Here is a 10,350-nt window from a genome sequence, read left to right on the forward strand (position 1 = left end):
TGTTATTGTCTCTCCGTCTGATGGTTTCTCTATAATGCATTTAAAACCAACTATTGAACTAAATGATGCGGAACACGAGTGTTTTGGGAGGATCATTTCTCGTCATTCCTATTGTCACTACCGTCAGTCAATACATTTCAAATGAATTATTTTTGTATACAGATGTAACAGTAAATTCATGGAATATACTAGACACGTTTTTATTAAGACGAGATGAGGGTGGGGTGGTGAGAGGATTGTGATCGGGTGACAGACGAATTAGATTTTTGTGATGTATTACTCCGCATGAATGACCATGAAATGGCGCTTTTATCAGTGTGATTTGTTTGACAGCAGGAATAAAAATGAAATGAAAATAAAAGCAGTTGAATGAGATGAGACAGTGTAGGGTTTCATCAGTACTGCTGTGCCGCTGTGATTTTAACCAAATTTCTTTTCAAATAGATCAGAATATTTAAATCGTTTCTGTTTTTGAAAAAACAAAGAAAGAAAAAAAAGAGTCAAATAAAAATAATATATTGCAATAATTTTTGAGCTGCGAGTTAAGCAACTGTTTGTTAAGGGTGCACGTGTCCTCCCCAGCACTTGCAGGGCGCACATAGAAAGTCGGATGCCGGGTGCACTTTATTTAGATTTAAATCATTTCTACGCTCAAATCTATATCCCCCATGTTGCGATATTTTCCTTAGGCGAGAGCTCCTGTGTCTTTGTAAGTTCATTTCTCTTGAATGTTGTGTATATCTGGGTCAACGTGGTCCTGTATTCGTGAGTAAATGAAAATAATGAATCATTCGTGTTGACTCAAAATCGACAATTTATATAAGTTAAAACTAGATAAAATCTAGTGTGTTTCTACAGAGATCGACATGAGTTACTTTATCTTGTGTTAATCTCAGTCTCTTGCTAAATATCTGAAAACACATCACAATACTTCATTATCTATTAAGCATTCGTTGTTTATCCTACTTGGGCCATGGAGATAATTGCCATTGTCTTTGCCGGTTATGCTATCCGATTGGCAATGCAACCTTTTAAATAAAATTTGATGAGATGAGAAAAAGAAACCACTCACCTCAGATTACCCGTTAACCGACTGAACTTCAGTGACCCGTCAATACCAACATATATAGTTATCTTGTCAACATTTGGCAAGGAACATGTATTTGTAACTAATTTATTCGTTACGTACAGTTAAAACCAATTCTTGTAAAACGATAAATCTTGTAAACGTTGTAAAACCACGTCTCATAACAGTTAAACTATAAAGATTGTAAACGTTCTCAAAGTACATCTCATAACAGTTAAACTATAAAGATTGTAAACGTTCTCAAAGTACATCTCATAACAGTTAAACTATAAAGATTGTAAACGTTCTCAAAGTACATCTCATAACAGTTAAACTATAAAGATTGTAAACGTTCTCAAAGTACGCCTTCAATAGTAATTCTGGTTGCTTTACTCTTTTCCATGTCGCTTTCTTTTCTTATATAAGAAGCATTGACGGTTCGTATACAGTATTTGCGATATCGCTTTTGACATTTACAAACAATTCTATTCTATTTACGGTTTGGACCCGGTTTCGATATAAGAAACAATTTTGATTGAGACACGGTTTTTGGTTGGTGTCGTTTTCATATAACTACAAATTCTGGTTATTTTACGGTATTTGATAAACAATATTTGGTGTACGGTATTTGGTTGGTGTACGGTGGTTGGTGTACGGTGGTTGATATACAGTATTTGGTTGGTGTACGGTGGTTGATATACAGTATTTGGTTGGTGTACGGTGGTTGATATACAGTATTTGGTTGGTGTACCGTGGTTGATATACAGTATTTGGTTGGTGTACGGTGGTTGGTGTACGGTGGTTGATATACAGTATTTGGTTGGTGTACCGTGGTTGATATACAGTATTTGGTTGGTGTACGGTGGTTGGTGTACGGTGGTTGATATACGGTATTTGGTTGGTGTACGGTGGTTGGTGTACGGTGGTTGATATACGGTATTTGGTTAGTGTACGGTGGTTGTTATTCAGTATTTGGTTAGTGTACGGTGGTTGATATACGGTATTTGGTTGGTGTACGGTGGTTGGTGTACTGTGGTTGATATACAGTATTTGGTTGGTGTACCGTGGTTGATATACAGTATTTGGTTGGTGTACGGTGGTTGGTGTACGGTGGTTGATATACAGTATTTGGTTGGTGTACCGTGGTTGATATACAGTATTTGGTTGGTGTACCGTGGTTGATATACAGTATTTGGTTGGTGTACCGTAGTTGATATACAGTATTTGGTTGGTGTACGGTGGTTGGTGTACGGTGGTTGGTATACCGTGGTTGATATACAGCATTTGGTTGGTGTACGGTGGTTGGTGTACGGTGGTTGATATACAGTATTTGGTTGGTGTACGGTGGTTGATATACAGTATTTGGTTGGTGCACGGTGGTTGGTGTACGGTGGTTGGTATACAGTATTTGGTTGGTATACGGTATTTGGTTGGTGTACGGTGGTTGGTGTACGGTGGTTGGTATACGGTATTTGGTTGGTGTACGGTGGTTGGTATACAGTATTTGGTTGGTATACGGTATTTGGTTGGTATACGGTATTTGGTTGGTGTACGGTGGTTGGTATACAGTATTTGGTTGGTATACAGTATTTGGTTGGTATACGGTATTTGGTTGGTGTACGGTGGTTGGTATATGGTATTTGGTTGGTGTACGGTGGTTGGTATACAGTATTTGGTTGGTATACGGTATTTGGTTGGTGTACGGTGGTAGGTATACAGTATTTGGTTGGTATACGGTATTTGGTTGGTGTACGGTGGTTGGTATACGGTATTTGGTTGGTGTACGGTGGTTGATATATAGCACTTAGTTGGTCGTAAATCAGTTTTACGATTGATGGTTCAGTAGTGGCCTGTCGCTAATGCTGAATATTATTAAATGTTTTAAATATTTTATCTCAGAAATAAAAACGCTGCACTGTCGATGGTCGCAATTTTGATAAATGCTGTTTTCATTTTGAAATAACTTTACTTTAGATTGAGAAATTAATCTCCAATTTTCACGTGCATTGCCCGGTTTTAATGAGTGTAAGTGGACTACATGAATGAGTGTGTTCCGTATCACCACTGGAGCATGTCATTGACTGCTTGTGTGATCAGTCAGTTGTATCAAAAAATTACAAAAAAGCTACAATTACAGATAACAACAAGAGAGAAAAAATGACCAGTTTTAAAAGCTTCGTGTATAATGTCTAGTGAGAATAGCAGCTGGATCTTCTCATCTGAAAAGTGAAACAAAAATGCACATCTCATTCTATAACTTAATCTAGCAGACTTTTACTAATGCTGGAAACTCAGTAATGTAAAACACGACAATCACGTATAATCAGTTTCCAGCTATTTATAGTTAGGTTAAAACATTAGAGCACTTTTTGCACTTATCAAAAATTGAACGATTTTCCCGAGACATGTCATTATTATTACATCTTAGATATTACGTAGGAACAACTGTCGATTTTACCAAAAATTAATGACAAAAAAGGTATTATGTTCACAAAAAGGTTGTGTCATCTGCATGAAATTAATCCAGCAATGAGATTAAGTCTGATTCCGAGTGACTAATACAAATATTGGCTATTTTTTTATCTTTTAATTTTTGGTCTCCGAGCCAATTTACAATAACGTTATGAAACAAGTGGAGTAAAAACTACGACCGCCTCATTTAAACACGAAATTAACAACGATTGTACTTTAGATGTGTATGTTTCATTAGATATGAATTTTGTTCTAAGGAAAAATGCAATCTTATTATGTGACGTCACAAACTGGTCACACACTACCTTATGTAACGTCACAAACCGGTCACACACTACCTTATGTAACGTCACAAACCGGTCACACACTACCTTATCATATAACGTCACAAACTGGTCACACACTACCTTATCTTGTAATGTCACAAGCTGGTCACAAACTACCTTATCTTGTAACGTCACAAACTGGTCACACACGGTGTGTTCCCATTTCGCCATAGTTGCATATTTTGGTATAAAACAGGTGGAAATGTGCTATGGCGAAATGGGAATTTAGGAAAAGAGTGGAAAGATAAACAAACCAATTACATGCAGCGGTTGTTGTTTTTACAATAACTCATTCTACAGTTAAATCTTAATTATAATCGACCAAAGGCCATATAGATTTGATATATATAATATGTAAAATATATATGAACAAATAAAAATAACTATTACATTTTTCACATTGAAAGAAATAAAAATAACTACATTTTGTATTGGAACTGGTACATTCTAACACTAAATCAATTAAATATATTTAAATGAATATTGAATTTATTTGTTATTATGGAATGGCTTTATATATCGCCAGATCAACAAGAGCGACACATGGATGTCATGGTAGTGTACCGAGAAAAACTGCAAAATTATGCACCCGGGATGACATACCCACAAAGATAGGCCAGGTTCACAATCATCTACCAGACCGGGCAGCATTAGAAGGCAAGAAGATTATGAACAACGTACGAACGAGAGCTAAAAACGAACTTCGTCCACTACCAGCCATATATGATGAAGAAATATCCAAACTCCGAACTACTCCATGGGATGCCCAGAGTACAATAAACTAAAGAAGAGATTAGAGACAGCACATCCCAACATCTACAACATCATCGAGAAGTTCCAGCGACTGCAAGCAGCTACCTAGGTGAAGATAATCCAATATGCAGCAGGCGGACAGAGACGAAAGAAAGCAAGGAAGTACAGAGAAGAAGAAGGACGTCTAGCAAACCTAAAGGCTGATATAATGAATGGGACCAAAGACTTCATCCACTATGAAGACGCAGCATCCTACATTCTGAAACTCAGTGACCAGTTAAACAGTGTTGTGACATTTATAGTGCTTAATTTGAATCATGTTAGGACAATTTATTATATCATATTGAAGCAGAGAACCTTTTGAACATTAGTGCTTGATTTAAACGATTGATCTGATAAGATTGATAGTGCTTAACTATAAGATTGTGTTGCATGAAATGTATACTTGTCTGTATCAATATATATTATATATGTATAATGTTTATTATGTTTGTATTGATGACATTGCAAGAAGAATACTCGTATATAGCTAAATAAACATTATTAAATTATTTACTTGACTTCATTAATTTGTATATACAAAGTTCCATTTCGCCTTAGCCGACTTCTTCCTACCTGGTTTTGGCACTAAGGCGAAATGGGAATATTTTTTTTACCATGAAATTGACAGCTAAGGCGAGATGGGAGTAAGCCGTCACACACTACCTTATCATGTGACGTCACAAACCGGTCACACACTACCTTATCATATAATGTCACAAACTGGTCACACCCTACATTATCATATAATGTCACAAACTGGTAAAACACTAACTTGCAATGTCTACAATATTCCTTTTTAGACGTTATTATTGTTATATCAGTAATTATTATGTTTAGTGGGTTATTTATTAATACTAATACAACTTGAAATTCACTATAAAAAAAGTAGTAAGAAATCATACCGTATGGATATTAAAGGTTTATTTTTGTTTTGTTTATTTGTTTTTGAACTAACAATCATAAATGAAAAAGTTTTAAAATAGCACTCGATGAACATTGATTAAAGATCGTTTTTATCTCTCAGTAACTTTATCAAGTTGATCGCTGTATACCGAACCGGAATATTAATTTTGTTACACCGCAATTACTTTGCTAATAACTGTAATCAGTAAGAGTTGTCCCCCTTCCATCACTCTTTGTGAGACGCGGCTCGTCCATTGAATACAGTTTATTTGCCTTCACAAGGACATGAGTGAAATAAATAGTTTATTTGCCTTCACAAGGACATGAGTGAAATAAATAAAGTGTTCAATAAAATTCGTACTCAGAGATTTACAAAACACAGTTACAAAAGATAGTTAGTAGGCGTATACATTTATAATAAAACGTCGGTAGTATCGCTACTCGTACTAAAAACTCTATTGTTGAAACTTTGAATATGCGTTGTGTGGTTTAATGTACTTGTTTCCTCAATATTATAGAAACTATCCAAGAATTAGGATCTTCATTTTGCCGATTATCTGTATTGAATGTGTCCTGTAAGTTATTATGGAGAATAAGAAGATACATGTAGCCGAACCCCACTAAGTATAACTAATGAATCATACCGTCACGGTTGTATAAGCACATTATCAACGACACGTGTCGTCATCAGTAGGTCGTGTGCCTAACGTCAATCACTTTCGATGGGCGTGCGTAGTCACTGAAGCGAGTAATTATGGTCCCCTGACCTCCGCCTCGGTCGGGTGAGCAAACCAAAAGTCTTTAGCCCGACAAAAGATTTATATAGCTCCGTAAGTTTAACCTGGAAATTACTCTGCTGGCGCGAAAAGATGGCGGGCGGTAGTTGTATGTTAGAAGAGCCGTATAGAATACATATATAATACGTACTTATCATCTGATCAGTCGTATCATTTAATTACACATTTCTTCACACGCTGTCGTTGATGTAAAAATTCGAGTCATTTTTATCATACGTCAATCTAGACAAGACGATTTCGTCTTTGTGTAATCATGTTAACTTCACGACGCAATAATAACAGGTCGTTGAGGTGATCGTATTGTCCTTTCGGCTAACACCAATAGTTATGTCACCTAACACAGATTGGCATGCTTCCCGAACTTTATCATCAGGTTCTATCATACTAACATGTAGCCTGAAGCCTCGCGAGACTAGAATAAGCAAAAACATCTACTATACTAGTCAAGCGTACAAACAGAAACAAGAAATTAACACCTCTCTTGGCCCGAAGTGTCAAAATACGGACACTGGTCATTCCATATCGGCCAAACCGATCTAATGACCCGTAGCAGTGGTCAAAGCCTTAACTATTATAAGTCAATGTGGTCCCTAATTATTCTTCAATACAATTGACTTATTAGTCAATAACACGGACACGTTCAACTGATATCGTTTGATATCTTAAACAGTATCTTGTGTAAAGATCAGCCTCTGTTTGAACTGTATCGTGTGAACAGATCAGCCTCTGTTTTAACTGTATCGTGTACAGATCAGCCTCTGTTTTAACTGTATCGTGTGTACAGTCAGCCTCTGTTTTAACTGTATCGTGTGTACAGATTAGCCTCTGTTTTAACCGTATGATGTACAGATCAGCCTCTGTTTTAACTGTATCGTGTGAATAGATCAGCCTCTGTTTTAACTATATCGTGTACAGATCAGCCTCTGTTTTAACTATATCGTGTGAATAGATCAGCCTCTGTTTTAACTATATCGTGTGAATAGATCAGCCTCTGTTTTAACTATATCGTGTACAGATCAGCCTCTGTTTTAACTGTATCGTGTGAATAGATCAGCCTCTGTTTTAACTATATCGTGTGAATAGATCAGCCTCTGTTTTAACTATATCGTGTGAATAGATCAGCCTCTGTTTTAACTATATCGTGTGAATAGATCAGCCTCTGTTTTAACTATATCGTGTACAGATCAGCCTCTGTTTTAACTGTATCGTGTGAATAGATCAGCCTCTGTTTTAACTATATCGTGTGAATAGATCAGCCTCTGTTTTAACTATATCGTGTGAATAGATCAGCCTCTGTTTTAACTATATCGTGTGAATAGATCAGCCTCTGTTTTAACTATATCGTGTGAATAGATCAGCCTCTGTTTTAACTATATCGTGTACAGATCAGCCTCTGTTTTAACTATATCGTGCGTACAGATCAGCCTCTGTTTTAACTATATCGTGTGTACAGATTAGCCTCTGTTTTAACTGTATGATGTACAGATCAGCCCTCTGTTTTAACCGTATCGTGTGTACAGATCAGCCTCTGTTTTAACTGTATCGTGAACAGATCAGCCTGTTTTAACCGTATGATGTACAGATCAGCCTCTGTTTTAACCGTATGATGTACAGATCAGCCTCTGTTTTAACTGTATCGTGAACAGATCATCCTCTGTTTTAACTATATCGTGAACAGATCATCCTCTGTTTTAACTATATCGTGAACAGATCAGCCTCTGTTTTAACTGTATCGTGTGTACAGATCAGCCTCTGTTTTAACTGTGTCGTGTACAGATCAGCCTCTGTTTTAACTGTGTCGTGTGTACAGATCATCCTCTGTTTTAACTGTGTCGTGTACAGATCAGCCTCTGTTTTAACTGTATCGTGTGTACAGATCATCCTCTGTTTTAACTGTATCGTGTGTACAGATCAGCCTCTGTTTTAACTGTGTCGTGTACAGATCAGCCTCTGTTTTAACTGTATCGTGTGTACAGATCAGCCTCTGTTTTAACTGTGTCGTGTACAGATCAGCCTCTGTTTTAACTGTGTCGTGTGTACAGATTATCCTCTGTTTTAACTGTGTCGTGTACAGATCAGCCTCTGTTTTAACTGTATCGTGTGTACAGATCATCCTCTGTTTTAACTGTATCGTGTGTACAGATCAGCCTCTGTTTTAACTGTGTCGTGTACAGATCAGCCTCTGTTTTAACTGTATCGTGTGTACAGATCATCCTCTGTTTTAACTGTATCGTGTGAACAGATCAGCCTCTGTTTTAACTATATCGTGTGTACAGATCAGCCTCTGTTTTAACTGTATCGTGTGTACAGATCAGCCTCTGTTTTAACCGTATCGTGTACAGATCAGCCTCTGTTTTAACTGTATCGTGTGTACAGATCAGCCTCTGTTTTAACTGTATCGTGTGTACAGATCAGCCTCTGTTTTAACCGTATCGTGTGTACAGATCAGCCTCTGTTTTAACCGTATCGTGTACAGATCAGCCTCTGTTTTAACTGTATCGTGTGTACAGATCAGCCTCTGCTTTAACTTAATTATGTGTAAAGATTATTCTCCATTTGAAAATTATTTTAACAAACAAAATCATTTAAGCGCAGTTATGTGTGTGTGTTTTGACGATGTATCGCAAAGTAAGTAGGAGTAGTTCATAAAATGGTTTCTGTTTATTTTCATGAGGAAACGTCCAGAGGCTCGCGTCTTTCCCCATTCTCATCCCCACAGTATAACCGACCAGATGAAATCACAAATGGGGAAAGAAATCGGGAAAATGTTAGATAAGAGAAAGGTCACGAAATAAAACTGTTCTGTATTCAATGTAGTTAATTTGAATCCTAATACGAGACAGCTATCGGATGTATCGGCGGAAATGTTTTATCGCTCGATCCGACAGTGAAAAACGTCTTCAGCTTTAGTTGGATCACGGTTATATTGCTATAAATTACAAGTCTTTTATGTCCCTGTCTCTAACTATAGGGTAGTTAGTTCATACAAAGGGTAGAGTGCGACAATGACGCTTGACCATTGTGTCCGTGCAGTGGTCACTGTTTTTACACAATGGCCAATGTCCTGACCAGCTGACCCTTTGGTCAGATTCTCTATTATATACCTTGGTAGCTATTCTCTTTCTAAATTTCGTCCTAAATTCTATAGTTATAACTTACAACAAAACGTCAACTCAATGCCGCCCCCTAACGTGTCCACCTAGAATATCATCCATGGGCTGACCACTCGTGCGCGCCACGCGCTCACGTGCTTAAAAGATTTTAATCAGCCAATTGAGAAAGAGAATGGGGTTTGATCGGCCACGTGCTGTGTAACTAATCACCAGTGTTTTCTTGCAATAGAATGTAATCGACAGCCCGACAGAAAGGGAGAGTACGAACTGCCTGGGTACAGGTAGTAAATCAACATCCTTGTTATTGTCATCCACGTGATATCGACATCACGGAATGTCGTTCTCACGTCCTGTCACTATACGTCACCGCAGTAGTAGTCTCTAACAAGTCATTAAAACGGATATTTTATTATCATAATTACTCGGTCTCGTTCTATTCCAATTTAAGTTTTCAAATTGACTTCTATTAAAATAATCAACCGATCCAAATATTTAATCGCATGTTTTTTGTTTTTTCGTAATCAATTCTAACTCCATAAATTTTGTGATGTATAAAAGTTTCTTGTTGCGGATTTCGGCATGAAGTTCTACAGAACTATGAAAATAACAGTCATTTCATCTGATTAAGACAGTCAAGATTCTGATAAAAGAGGAAAAAACAAATATGTATAGCAATAAATAGACAAATAATTTATTTTGTTTCACATATTAAATCAAATTTATACATATAAAAAGGTTTCCTTGGTGATGTAATGTAAAATACGACCAGTCACCATTTGTAAAAATCTCTTTGTTCTAATACTTCGTATTTAACGGCACTGGTTCGTCGTTAATACATACAAAAATATATATATCCAGGTATAAATTAATTTCATGGA

The sequence above is a fragment of the Ylistrum balloti genome, unplaced genomic scaffold, assembly GCF_031769215.1.
Source record: "Ylistrum balloti isolate Yb309-2 unplaced genomic scaffold, AGI_CSIRO_Ybal_v1 Utg370226, whole genome shotgun sequence".
NCBI classification, from domain to species: domain Eukaryota; kingdom Metazoa; phylum Mollusca; class Bivalvia; order Pectinida; family Pectinidae; genus Ylistrum; species Ylistrum balloti.